This window comes from Elgaria multicarinata, chromosome 6 (assembly GCF_023053635.1).
Source record: "Elgaria multicarinata webbii isolate HBS135686 ecotype San Diego chromosome 6, rElgMul1.1.pri, whole genome shotgun sequence".
NCBI classification, from domain to species: Eukaryota; Metazoa; Chordata; class Lepidosauria; order Squamata; family Anguidae; genus Elgaria; species Elgaria multicarinata.
In genome coordinates, this window is record NC_086176.1 from 18951456 (window position 1) to 18964499 (window position 13044).

The following is a 13044-nucleotide window of genomic DNA, read 5'->3' on the forward strand; positions in this document are numbered from 1 at the left end:
TGTTAGTGGCTAGTGACTTGTGGCTAGTGGCTAGTGGCTAGTGGCTAGTGGCTAGTGGCTTGTGGCTAGTGGCTAGTGGCTAGTTTCTAGTTGCTTGTGGATAGTGGCTAGTGGCTAGTGGCTTGTGGCTGGTGGCTAGTGGCTTTTGGCTAGTGGCTAGTGGCTAGTGGCTAGTGGCTTGTGGCTATTGGGTAGTGGGTCGTGGCTTTTGGCTAGTGGCTAGTGGCTAGTGGCTTGTGGCTAGTGGGTAGTGGGTAGTGGCTTTTGGCTAGTGGCTTGTGGCTAGTGGCTAGTGGCTAGTGGCTTGTGGCTAGTGGCTAGTGGCTAGTGGCTAGTGACTTGTGGCTAGTGGCTAGTGGCTAGTGGCTAGTGGCTAGTGGCTAGTGGCTAGTGGCTTGTGGCTAGTGGCTAGTGGCTAGTGTCTTGTGGCTAGTGGCTAGTGGCTAGTGGCTAGTGGCAAGTGGCTAGTGGCTAGTGACTAGTGGCTTTTGGCTAGTGGCTAGGAGGTAGTAGCTAGTGGCTTGTGGCTAGTGGCTAGTGGCTAGTGGCTAGTGGCTTTTGGCTAGTGGCTAGTGGCTAGTGGCTAGTGGCTAGTGGCTAGTGGCTAGTGGCTAGTGGCTAGTTGCTTGTGGCTAGTGGTAAATGGCTTGTGGCTGGTGGCTAGTGGCTTTTGGCTAGTGGCTAGTGGCTGGTGGCTAGTGGCTTCTGGCTAGTTGGTAGTGGGTAGTGGCTTTTGGCTAGTGGCTAGTGGCTAGTGGCTAGTGGCTAGTGTCTTGTGGCTAGTGGGTAGTGGGTAGTGGCTTTTGGCTAGTGGCTAGTGGCTAGTGGCTAGTGGCTAGTGGCTTGTGGCTAGTGGCTAGTGGCTAGTGGCTAGTGACTTGTGGCTAGTGGCTGGTGGCTAGTGGCTAGTTGCTAGTGGCTAGTGACTAGTGGCTTGTGGCTAGTGGCTAGTGGCTAGTGTCTTGTGGCTAGTGGCTAGTGGCTAGTGGCTAGTGGTTAGTGGCTAGTGGCTTTTGGCTAGTGGCTAGTGGCTAGTGGCTAGTGGCTTGTGGCTAGTGGCAAGTGGCTAGTGGCTAGTGGCTAGTGACTCATGGCTTTTGGCTAGTGGCTAGTGGCTAATGGCTAGTGGCTAGTGTCTTGTGGTTAGTGGCTAGTGGCTAGTGACTTGTGGCTAGTGGCTAGTGGCTAGTGGCTTGTGGCTAGTGGCTAGAGACTTGTGGATAGTGGCTAATGGCTAGTGGCTAGAGGCTTGGCTAGTGGCGTGGCTTGGCTAGTGGCTAGTGGCTTTTGGCTAGTGGCTTGTGGCTAGTGGCTAGTGGCTAGTGACTAGTGACTAGTGGCTAATGGCTAGTGGCAAGTTGCTAGTGGCTAGTGGCTTGTGGCTAGTTGCAATTGGCTAGTGGCTTTTGGCTATTGACTAGTGGCTAGTGGCTAGTGGCTAGTGGCTAGTGGCTTCTGGCTAGCGGCTAGAGACTTTTGGCTAGTGGCTAATGGCTAGTGGCTAGTGGCTTGGCTAGTGGCTAGTGGCTAGTGATGAGTGGCTAGTGGCTAGTGGCTAGTGGCTAGTGGCTAGTGGTTTGTGGCTAGTGGCTAGTGGCTAGTGGCAAGTGGCTTTTGGCTAGTGGCTAGTGGCTAGTGGCTAGTGGCTAGTGGCTAGTGGCTAGTGGCAAGTGGCTAGTGGCTAGTGGCTGGTGACTAGTGGCTTTTGGCTAGTGGCTAGTGGCTAGTGGCTTGTGGCTAGTGACTAGTGACTTGTGGCTTGTGGCTAGTGGCTAGTGGTTTGTGGCTAGTGGCTAGTGACTAGTGGCTTTTGGCTAGTGGCTAGTGGCTAGTGGCTAGTGTCTTGTGGCTAGTGGCTAGTGGCTAGTGGGTAGTGGCTTGTGGCTAGTGGCTTGTGGCTAGTGGCTAGTGGCTAGTTGCTTGTGGCTAGTGGTAAATGGCTTGTGGCTGGTGGCTAGTGGCTTTTGGCTAGTGGCTAGTGGCTAGTGGCTAGTGGCTTGTGGCTAGTGGGTAGTGGGTAGTGGCTTTTGGCTAGTGGCTAGTGGCTAGTGGCTAGTGGCTTGTGGCTAGTGGGTAGTGGGTAGTGGCTTTTGGCTAGTGGCTAGTGGCTAGTGGCTAGTGGCTTGTGGCTAGTGGCTAGTGGCTAGTGGCTAGTGACCTGTGGCTAGTGGCTGGTGGCTAGTGGCTAGTGGCTAGTGGCTAGTGGCTAGTGGCTAGTGGCTTGTGGCTAGTGGCTAGTGGCTAGTGTCTTGTGGCTAGTGGCTAGTGGCTAGTGGCTGGTGGCTAGTGGCCAGTGGCTAGTGGCTTTTGGCTAGTGGCTAGTGGCTAGTGGCTAGTGACTAGTGGCTTTTGGCTAGTGGCTAGTGGCTAGTGGCTAGTGGCTAGTGGCTAGTGGCTTGTGGCTAGTGGCTAGTTTCTAGTGGCTAGTGACTTGTGGCTAGTGGCTAGTGGCTAGTGGCTAGTGGCTAGTGGCTTGTGGCTATTGGCTAGTTGCTAGTGGCTAGTGACTTGTGGCTAGTGGCTAGTGGCTAGTGGCTAGTGGGTAGTGGGTAGTGGCTAGTGGCTTGTGGCTAGTGGCAAGTGGCTAGTGGCTAGTGGCTAGTGGCTAGTGGTTTGTGGCTAGTGGCAATTGGCTAGTGGCTTGTGGCTAGTGGCTAGTGGCTTTTGGCTAGTGGCTAGAGGCTAGTAGCTAGTGACTTGTGGCTAGTGGCTAATGGCTAGTGGCTAGTGGCTTGGCTAGTGGCGTGGCTTGGCTAGTGGCTAGTGGCTAGTGGCTTGTGGCTAGTGGCTTTTGGCTAGTGGCTAGTGGCTAGTGGCTTGTGGCTAGTGGCTTTTGGCTAGTGGCTAGTGGCTAGTGGCTAGTGGCTAATGGCTTGTGGCTAGTGGCAAGTGGCTAGTGGCTAGTGACTAGTGGCTTTTGGCTAGTGGCTAGTGGCTAGTGGCTAGTGGCTAGTGACTTGTGGCTTGTGTCTAGTGGCTAGTGGCTAGTGGCTAGTGGCTTGTGGCTAGTGGCTAGTGGCTATTGGCTAGTGGCTAGGCTAGTGGCGTGGCTTGGCAAGTGGCTGGTGGCTAGTGCCTTGTGGCTAGTGGCTAGTGGCTAGTGGCTTGTGGTTAGTGGCTAGGGGCTTTTGGCTAGTGGCTAGTGGCTAGTGGATAGTGGCTAGCGGCTTTTGGCTAGTGGCTAGTGGCTAGTGGCTAGTGGCTAGTGGCTTGTGGCTAGTGGCCAGAGACTTGTGGCTAGTGGCTAGTGGGTAGTGGCTAGTGACTAGTGGCTAGTGGCTAGTGGCTAGTGGCTTTTGGCTAGTGGCTAGTGGTTAGTGGCTAGTGGCTTGTGGCTAGCGGCTAGAGACTTTTGTTTAGTGGCTAATGGCTAGTGGCTAGTGGCTTGGCTAGTGGCTAGTGGCTTGTGGCTAGTGGCTTGTGGCTAGTGGCTTGTGGCTAGTGGCTAGTGACTTGTGGCTTGTGGCTAGTGTCTAGTGGTTTGTGGCTAGTGGCTAGAGACTTGTGGCTAGTGGCTAATGGCTAGTGGCTAGTGGCTTGGCTAGTGGCGTGGCTTGTCTAGTGGCTAGTGGCTTGTGGCTAGTGGCTAGTGGCTAGTGGCTAGTGGCTAGTGGCTAGTGGGTAGTGGCTTTTGGCTAGTGGCTAGTGGCTAGTGGCTAGTGGCTAGTGGCTTTTGGCTAGTGGCAAGTGGCTAGTGGCTAGTGGCTAGTGACTAGTGGCTTTTGGCTAGTGGCTAGTGGCTAGTGGCTAGTGGCTTGTGGCTAGTGGCTAGTTGCTAGTGGCTAGTGGCTTGTGGCTAGTGGCTAGTGGCTAGTGGCTACCAGCTAGCGGCTAGTGGCTTGGAGCTAGTGGCTCGTGGCTTGTGGCTAGTGGCTAGTGGCTTGTGGCTAGTGGCTAGTGGCTAGTGGCTAGTGGCAAGTGGGTTTTGGCTAGTGGCTAGTGGCTAGTGGCTAGTGGCTGGTGGCTAGTGGCTAGTGGCTAGTGGCTAGTGGCTAGTGGCTAGTGGCGAGTGGCTAGTGGCTCATGGCTTTTGGCTAGTGGCTAGTGGCTAGTGGCTAGTGGCTAGTGGCTAGTGGCGTGGTTAGTGGCTAGTGGCTAGTTGCTAGTGGATTTTGGTAAGTGGCTAGTGGCTAGTGGCTAGTGGCTAGTGACTTGTGGCTTGTGTCTAGTGGCTAGTGGCTAGTGGCTAGTGGCTTGTGGCTAGTGGCTAGTGGCTTGTGGCTAGTGGCTAGGCTAGTGGCGTGGCTTTGCTAGTGGCTGGTGGCTAGTGCCTTGTGGCTAGTGGCTAGTGTCTTGTGGCTAGTGGCTGGAGGCTAGTGGCTAGTGGCTAGTGGCTTGTGGCTAGTGGCTAGTGGCTAGTGGTTTGCGGCTAGTGGCTAGTGGCTAGTGGCAAGTGGCTTTTGGCTAGTGGCTAGTGGCTAGTGGCTAGTGGCTAGTGGCTTTTGGCTAGTGGCTAGTGGCTAGTGGCTAGTGGCTAGTGGCTAGTGGATTGTGGCTAGTGGCAAGTGGCTAGTGGCTAGTGGCTGGTGACTAGTGGCTTTTGGCTAGTGGCTAGTGGCTAGTGGCTAGTGGCTTGTGGCTATTGGCTAGTGACTTGTGGCTTGTGGCTAGTGGCTAGTGGTTTGTGGCTAGTGGCTAGAGACTTGTGGCTAGTGGCTAATGGCTAGTGGCTAGTGGCTTGGCTAGTGGCGTGGCTTCTTTAGTGGCTAGTGGCTAGTGGCTTGTGGCTAGTGGCTAGTGGCTAGTGGCTAGTGGCTTTTGGCTAGTGGCTAGTGGCTAGTGGGTAGTGGGTAGTGGCTTTTGGATAGTGGCTAGTGGCTAGTGGCTAGTGTCTTTTGGCTAGTTGCAAGTGGCTAGTGGCTAGTGACTAGTGACTAGTGGCTTTTGGCTAGTGGCTAGTGGCTAGTGGCTAGTGGCTTGTGGCTAGTGGCTAGTTGCTAGTGGCTAGTGGCTTGTGGCTAGTGGCTAGTTGCTAGTGGCTAGTGACTTGTGGCTAGTGGCTAGTGGCTAGTGGCTAGTGGCTAGTGGCTTGTGGTTAGTGGCTAGTGGCTAGTTTCTAGTTGCTTGTGGATAGTGGCTAGTGGCTAGTGGCTTATGGCTAGTGGTTAATGGCTTTTGGCTGGTGGCTAGTGGCTAATGGCTAGTGGCTTGTGTCTAGTGGCTAGTGGCTTTTGGCTAGTGGCTAGTGGCTAGTGGCTAGTTGCTAGTGGCTAGTGGGTAGTGGCTTTTGGCTAGTGGCTAGTGGCTAGTGGCTAGTGGCTAGTGGCTAGTGGCTAGTGGCTAGTGGCTTGTGGCTAGTGGCTAGAGACTTGTGGCTAGTGGCTAGTGGATAGTGGCTAGTGGCTTTTGGCTAGTGGCTAGTGGCTAGTGGCTAGTGGCTAGTGGCTTGTGGCTAACGGCTAGAGACTTGTGGCTAGTGGCTAGTGGCTAGTGGCTAGTGGCTAGTGACTAGTGGCTAGTGGCTAGTGGCTAGTTGCTTTTGGCTAGTGACTAGTGGCTAGTGGCTAGTGGCTTGTGTCTTGTGGCTAGTGGCTAGTGGCTAGTGGCTAGTGGCTAGTGGCTAGTGGCTAGTGGCTTGTGGCTAGTGGCTAGTGGCTAGTGTCTTGTGGCTAGTGGCTAGTGGCTAGTGGCTTGTGGCTAGTGGCAAGTGGCTAGTGGCTAGTGACTAGTGGCTTTTGGCTAGTGGCTAGGAGGTAGTGGCTAGTGGCTTGTGGCTAGTGGCTAGTGGGTAGTGGCTAGTGGCTAGTGGCTAGTGGCTTGTGGCTAGTGGCAATTGGCTAGTGGCTAGTGGGTAGTGACTAGTGGCTTTTGGCTAGTGGCTAGTGGCTAGTGGCTAGTGGCTAGTGGCTAGTGGCTTGTGGCTAGCGGCTAGAGACTTTTGGCTAGTGGCTAATGGCTAGTGGCTAGTGGCTTGGCTAGTGGCTAGTGGCTAGTGGCTTGTGGCTAGTGGCTTGTGGCTAGTGGCTAGTGGCTAGTGACTAGTGGCTGGTGACTAGTGGCTTTTGGCTAGTGGCTAGTGGCTAGTGGCTTGTGGCTAGTGGCTAGTGACTTGTGGCTTGTGGCTAGTGGCTAGTGGTTTGTGGCTAGTGGCTAGAGACTTGTGGATAGTGGCTAATGGCTAGTGGCTAGTGGCTTGGCTAGTGGCGTGGCTTGTTTAGTGGCTAGTGGCTAGTGGCTTGTGGCTAGTGGCTAGTGGCTAGCGGCTAGTGGCTAGTGGCTTGTGGCTAGTGGCTAGTTGATAGTGGCTAGTGACTTGTGGCTAGTGGCTAGTGGCTAGTGGCTAGTGGCTAGTGGCTTGTGGCTAGTGGCTAGTTGCTAGTGGCTAGTGACTTGTGGCTAGTGGCTAGTGGCTAATGGCTAGTGGCTAGTGGGTAGTCGCTTGTGGCTAGTGGCAAGTGGCTAGTGGCTAGTGGCTAGTGGCTTGTGGCTAGTGGCAATTGGCTAGTGGCTAGTGGGTAGTGACTAGTGGCTTTTGGCTAGTGGCTAGTGGCTAGTGGCTAGTGGCTAGCGGCTAGTGACTTGTGGCTAGTGGCTAATGGCTAGTGGCTAGTGGCTTGGCTAGTGGCGTGGCTTGGCTAGTGGCTTGTGGCTAGTGGCTTGTGGCTAGTGGCTAGTGGCTAGTGGCTTTTGGCTAGTGGCTAGTGGCTAGTGGCTAGTGGCTTTTGGCTAGTGGCTATTGGCTAGTGGCTAATGGCTTGTGGCTAGTGGCAAGTGGCTAGTGGCTAGTGACTAGTGGCTTTTGGCTAGTGGCTAGTGGATAGTGGCTAGTGTCTTGTGGCTAGTGGCTAGTGGCTAGTGGCTAGTGGCTAGTGGCTAGTGGGTAGTGGCTTGTGGCTAGTGGTAAATGGCTTGTGGCTGGTGGCTAGTGGCTTTTGGCTAGTGGCTAGTGGCTAGTGGCTAGTGGCTTGTGGCTAGTGGGTAGTGGGTAGTGGCTAGTGGCTAGTGGCAAGTGGCTAGTGGCTAGTGACTAGTGGCTTTTGGCTAGTGGCTAGGAGGTAGTGGCTAGTGGCTTGTGGCTAGTGGCTAGTGGTTAGTGGCTAGTGGCTAGTGGATAGTGGCTAGTGGCTAGTGGCTAGTGGCTAGTGGCTAGTGGCTAGTTGCTTGTGGCTAGTGGTAAATGGCTTGTGGCTGGTGGCTAGTGGCTTTTGGCTAGTGGCTAGTGGCTAGTGGCTTGTGGCTAGTGGGTAGTGGGTAGTGGCTTTTGGCTAGTGGCTAGTGGCTAGTGGCTTGTGGCTAGTGGCTAGTGGCTAGTGGCTAGGGACTTGTGGCTAGTAGCTGGTGGCTAGTGGCTAGTGGCTAGTGGCTAGTGGCTTGTGGCTATTGGCTAGTGGCTAGTGTCTTGTGGCTAGTGGCTAGTGGCTAGTGGCTAGTGGCTAGTGGCAAGTGGCTAGTGGCTAGTGACTAGTTGCTTTTGGCTAGTGGCTAGGAGGTAGTGGCTAGTGGCTAGTGGCTTGTGGCTAGTGGTTAGTGGCTAGTGGCTTTTGGCTAGTGGCTAGTGGTTAGTGGCTAGTGGCTAGTGGCTTGTGGCTAGTGGCAAGTGGCTAGTGGCTAGTGGCTAGTGACTCATGGCTTTTGGCTAGTGGCTAGTGGCTAATGGCTAGTGGCTAGTGGCTTGTGGTTAGTGGCTATTGGCTAGTGACTTGTGGCTAGTGGCTAGTGGCTAGTGGCTTGTGGCTAGTGGCTAGAGACTTGTGGCTAGTGGCTAATGGCTAGTGGCTAGTGGCTTGGCTAGTGGCGTGGCTTGGCTAGTGGCTAGTGGCTTTTGGCTAGTGGCTTGTGGCTAGTTGCTAGTGGCTAGTGACTAGTGGCTAATGGCTAGTGGCAAGTGGCTAGTGGCTAGTGGCTAGTGGCTAGTGGCTTGTGGCTAGTGGCAATTGGCTAGTGGCTAGTGGCTAGTGACTAGTGGCTTTTGGCTAGTGTTTAGTGGCTAGTGGCTAGTGGCTCGTGGCTGGTGGCTAGTGGCTTTTGGCTAGTGGCTAGTGGATAGTGGATAGTGGCTAGTGGCTTTTTGCTAGTGGCTAGTGGCTAGTGGCTAGTGGCTAGTGGCTTGTGGCTAGTGGCTAGAGACTTGTGGCTAGTGGCTAGTGGCTAGTGGATAGTGGCTAGTGACTAGTGGCTAGTGGCTAGTGGCTAGTGGCTTTTGGCTAGTGACTAGTGGCTAGTGGCTAGTGGCTAGTGGCTAGTGGCTTGTGGCTAGCGGCTAGAGAATTTTGGCTAGTGGCTAATGGCTAGTGGCTAGTGGCTTGGCTAGTGGCTAGTGGCTAGTGACTAGTGGCTAGTGGCTAGTGGCTAGTTGCTAGTGGCTAGTGGCTAGTGGTTTGTGGCTAGTGGCTAGTGGCTAGTGGCAAGTGGCTCTTGGCTAGTGGCTAGTGGCTAGTGGCTAGTGGCTAGTGGCTTTTGGCTAGTGGCTAGTGGCTAGTGGCTAGTGGCTAGTGGCTTGTGGCTAGTGGCAAGTGGCTAGTGGCTAGTGGCTGGTGACTAGTGGCTTTTGGCTAGTGGCTAGTGGCTAGTGGCTAGTGGCTTGTGGCTAGTGGCTAGTGACTTGTGGCTTGTGGCTAGTGGCTAGTGGTTTGTGGCTAGTGGCTAGAGACTTGTGTCTAGTGGCTAATGGCTAGTGGCTAGTGGCTTGGCTAGTGGCGTGGCTTGTTTAGTGGCTAGTGGCTAGTGGCTTGTGGCTAGTGGCTAGTGGCTAGTGGCTAGTGGCTTTGGGCTAGTGGCTAGTGGCTAGTGGCTAGTGGGTAGTGGCTTTTGGCTAGTGGGTAGTGGCTAGTGGCTAGTGGCTAGTGGCTTGTGGCTAGTGGCTAGTTGCTAGTGGCTAGTGGCTTGTGGCTAGTGGCTAGTGGCTAGTGGCTTGTGGCTAGTGGCTAGTGGGTAGTGGCTTGTGGCTAGTGGCAAGTGGCTAGTGGCTAGTGGCTAGTGGCTTGTGGCTAGTGGCAATTGGCTAGTGGCTAGTGGGTAGTGACTAGTGGCTTTTGGCTAGTGGCTAGTGGCTAGTGGCTAGTGACTTGTGGCTAGTGGCTAGTGGCTAGTGGCTAGTGGCTAGTGGCTTGTGGCTAGTGGCAAGTGGCTAGTGGCTAGTGGCTGGTGACTAGTGGCTTTTGGCTAGTGGCTAGTGGCTAGTGGCTAGTGGCTTGTGGCTAGTGGCTAGTGACTTGTGGCTTGTGGCTAGTGGCTAGTGGTTTGTGGCTAGTGGCTAGAGACTTGTGTCTAGTGGCTAATGGCTAGTGGCTAGTGGCTTGGCTAGTGGCGTGGCTTGTTTAGTGGCTAGTGGCTAGTGGCTTGTGGCTAGTGGCTAGTGGCTAGTGGCTAGTGGCTTTGGGCTAGTGGCTAGTGGCTAGTGGCTAGTGGGTAGTGGCTTTTGGCTAGTGGGTAGTGGCTAGTGGCTAGTGGCTAGTGGCTTGTGGCTAGTGGCTAGTGGCTAGTGGCTAGTGGCTTGTGGCTTGTGGCTAGTGGCTAGTGGCTAGTGGCTAGTGGCTAGTGGCTAGTGGGTAGTGGCTTGTGGCTAGTGGCAAGTGGCTAGTGGCTAGTGGCTAGTGGCTTGTGGCTAGTGGCAATTGGCTAGTGGCTAGTGGGTAGTGACTAGTGGCTTTTGGCTAGTGGCTAGTGGCTAGTGGCTAGTGACTTGTGGCTAGTGGCTAATGGCTAGTGGCTAGTGGCTAATGGCTTGTGGCTAGTGGCTAGTGGCTAGTGGCTAGTGGCTTGTGGCTAGTGGCTAGAGACTTGTGGCTAGTGGCTAGTGGCTAGTGGCTAGTGGCAAGTGACTAGTGGCTAGTGGCTAGTGGCTAGTGGCTCTTGGCTAGTGACTAGTGCTAGTGGCTAGTGGCTAGTGGCTAGTGGCTTGTGGCTAGCAGCTAGAAACTTTTGGCTAGTGGCTAATGGCTAGTGGCTAGTGGCTTGGCTAGTGGCTAGTGGCTAGTGGCTTGTGGCTAGTGGCTTGTGGCTAGTGGCTAGTGGCTAGTCACTAGTGGCTAGTGGCTAGTGGCTAGTGGCTAGTGGCTAGTGGTTTGTGGCTAGTGGCTAGTGGCTAGTGGCAAGTGTCTTTTGGCTAGTGGCTAGTGGCTAGTGGCTAGTGGCTAGTTGCTAGTGGCTTTTGGCTAGTGGCTAGTGGTTAGTGGCTAGTGGCTAGTGGCTAGTGGCTTGTGGCTAGTGGCAAGTGGCTAATGGCTACTGGCTGGTGACTAGTGGCTTTTGGCTAGTGGCTAGTGGCTAGTGGCTAGTGGCTTGTGGCTAGTGGCAAGTGACTTGTGGCTTGTGGCTAGTGGCTAGTGGTTTGTGGCTAGTGGCTAGAGACTTGTGGCTAGTGGCTAATGGCTAGTGGCTAGTGGCTTTGCTAGTGGCATGGCTTGTTTAGTGGCTAGTGGCTTGTGGCTAGTGGCTAGTGGCTAGTGGGTAGTGGCTTTTGGCTAGTGGCTAGTGGCTAGTGGCTAGTGGCTAGTGGCTTTTGGCTAGTGGCAAGTGGCTAGTGGCTAGTGGCTAGTGACTAGTGGCTTTTGGCTAGTGGCTAGTGGCTAGTGGCTAGTGGCTTGTGGCTAGTGGCTAGTTGCTAGTGGCTAGTGGCTTGTGGCTAGTGGCTAGTGGCTAGTGGCTACCAGCTAGCGGCTAGTGGCTTGGAGCTAGTGGCTCGTGGCTTGTGGCTAGTGGCTAGTGGCTTGTGGCTAGTGGCTAGTGGCTAGTGGCTAGTGGCAAGTGGGTTTTGGCTAGTGGCTAGTGGCTAGTGGCTAGTGGCTGGTGGCTAGTGGCTAGTGGCTAGTGGCTAGTGGCTAGTGGCTAGTGGCGAGTGGCTAGTGGCTCATGGCTTTTGGCTAGTGGCTAGTGGCTAGTGGCTAGTGGCTAGTGGCTAGTGGCGTGGCTAGTGGCTAGTGGCTAGTGGCTAGTGGATTTTGGTAAGTGGCTAGTGGCTAGTGGCTAGTGGCTAGTGACTTGTGGCTTGTGTCTAGTGGCTAGTGGCTAGTGGCTAGTGGCTTGTGGCTAGTGGCTAGTGGCTTGTGGCTAGTGGCTAGGCTAGTGGCGTGGCTTTGCTAGTGGCTGGTGGCTAGTGCCTTGTGGCTAGTGGCTAGTGTCTTGTGGCTAGTGGCTGGAGGCTAGTGGCTAGTGGCTAGTGGCTTGTGGCTAGTGGCTAGTGGCTAGTGGTTTGCGGCTAGTGGCTAGTGGCTAGTGGCAAGTGGCTTTTGGCTAGTGGCTAGTGGCTAGTGGCTAGTGGCTAGTGGCTTTTGGCTAGTGGCTAGTGGCTAGTGGCTAGTGGCTAGTGGCTAGTGGATTGTGGCTAGTGGCAAGTGGCTAGTGGCTAGTGGCTGGTGACTAGTGGCTTTTGGCTAGTGGCTAGTGGCTAGTGGCTAGTGGCTTGTGGCTATTGGCTAGTGACTTGTGGCTTGTGGCTAGTGGCTAGTGGTTTGTGGCTAGTGGCTAGAGACTTGTGGCTAGTGGCTAATGGCTAGTGGCTAGTGGCTTGGCTAGTGGCGTGGCTTCTTTAGTGGCTAGTGGCTAGTGGCTTGTGGCTAGTGGCTAGTGGCTAGTGGCTAGTGGCTTTTGGCTAGTGGCTAGTGGCTAGTGGGTAGTGGGTAGTGGCTTTTGGCTAGTGGCTAGTGGCTAGTGGCTAGTGGCTTTTGGCTAGTTGCAAGTGGCTAGTGGCTAGTGACTAGTGACTAGTGGCTTTTGGCTAGTGGCTAGTGGCTAGTGGCTAGTGGCTTGTGGCTAGTGGCTAGTTGCTAGTGGCTAGTGGCTTGTGGCTAGTGGCTAGTTGCTAGTGGCTAGTGACTTGTGGCTAGTGGCTAGTGGCTAGTGGCTAGTGGCTAGTGGCTTGTGGTTAGTGGCTAGTGGCTAGTTTCTAGTTGCTTGTGGATAGTGGCTAGTGGCTAGTGGCTTATGGCTAGTGGTTAATGGCTTTTGGCTGGTGGCTAGTGGCTAATGGCTAGTGGCTTGTGTCTAGTGGCTAGTGGCTTTTGGCTAGTGGCTAGTGGCTAGTGGCTAGTTGCTAGTGGCTAGTGGGTAGTGGCTTTTGGCTAGTGGCTAGTGGCTAGTGGCTAGTGGCTAGTGGCTAGTGGCTAGTGGCTAGTGGCTTGTGGCTAGTGGCTAGAGACTTGTGGCTAGTGGCTAGTGGATAGTGGCTAGTGGCTTTTGGCTAGTGGCTAGTGGCTAGTGGCTAGTGGCTAGTGGCTTGTGGCTAACGGCTAGAGACTTGTGGCTAGTGGCTAGTGGCTAGTGGCTAGTGGCTAGTGACTAGTGGCTAGTGGCTAGTGGCTAGTTGCTTTTGGCTAGTGACTAGTGGCTAGTGGCTAGTGGCTAGTGTCTTGTGGCTAGTGGCTAGTGGCTAGTGGCTAGTGGCTAGTGGCTAGTGGCTAGTGGCTTGTGGCTAGTGGCTAGTGGCTAGTGTCTTGTGGCTAGTGGCTAGTGGCTAGTGGCTTGTGGCTAGTGGCAAGTGGCTAGTGGCTAGTGACTAGTGGCTTTTGGCTAGTGGCTAGGAGGTAGTGGCTAGTGGCTTGTGGCTAGTGGCTAGTGGGTAGTGGCTAGTGGCTAGTGGCTAGTGGCTTGTGGCTATTGGCTAGTGGCTAGTGGCTAGTGGGTAGTGACTAGTGGCTTTTGGCTAGTGGCTAGTGGCTAGTGGCTAGTGGCTAGTGGCTAGTGGCTTGTGGCTAGCGGCTAGAGACTTTTGGCTAGTGGCTAATGGCTAGTGGCTAGTGGCTTGGCTAGTGGCTAGTGGCTAGTGGCTTGTGGCTAGTGGCTTGTGGCTAGTGGCTAGTGGCTAGTGACTAGTGGCTGGTGACTAGTGGCTTTTGGCTAGTGGCTAGTGGCTAGTGGCTTGTGGCTAGTGGCTAGTGGCTAGTGACTTGTGGCTTGTGGCTAGTGGCTAGTGGTTTGTGGCTAGTGGCTAGAGACTTGTGGATAGTGGCTAATGGCTAGTGGCTAGTGGCTTGGCTAGTGGCGTGGCTTGTTTAGTGGCTAGTGGCTAGTGGCTTGTGGCTAGTGGCTAGTGGCTAGCGGCTAGTGGCTAGTGGCTTGTGGCTAGTGGCTAGTTGATAGTGGCTAGTGACTTGTGGCTAGTGGCTA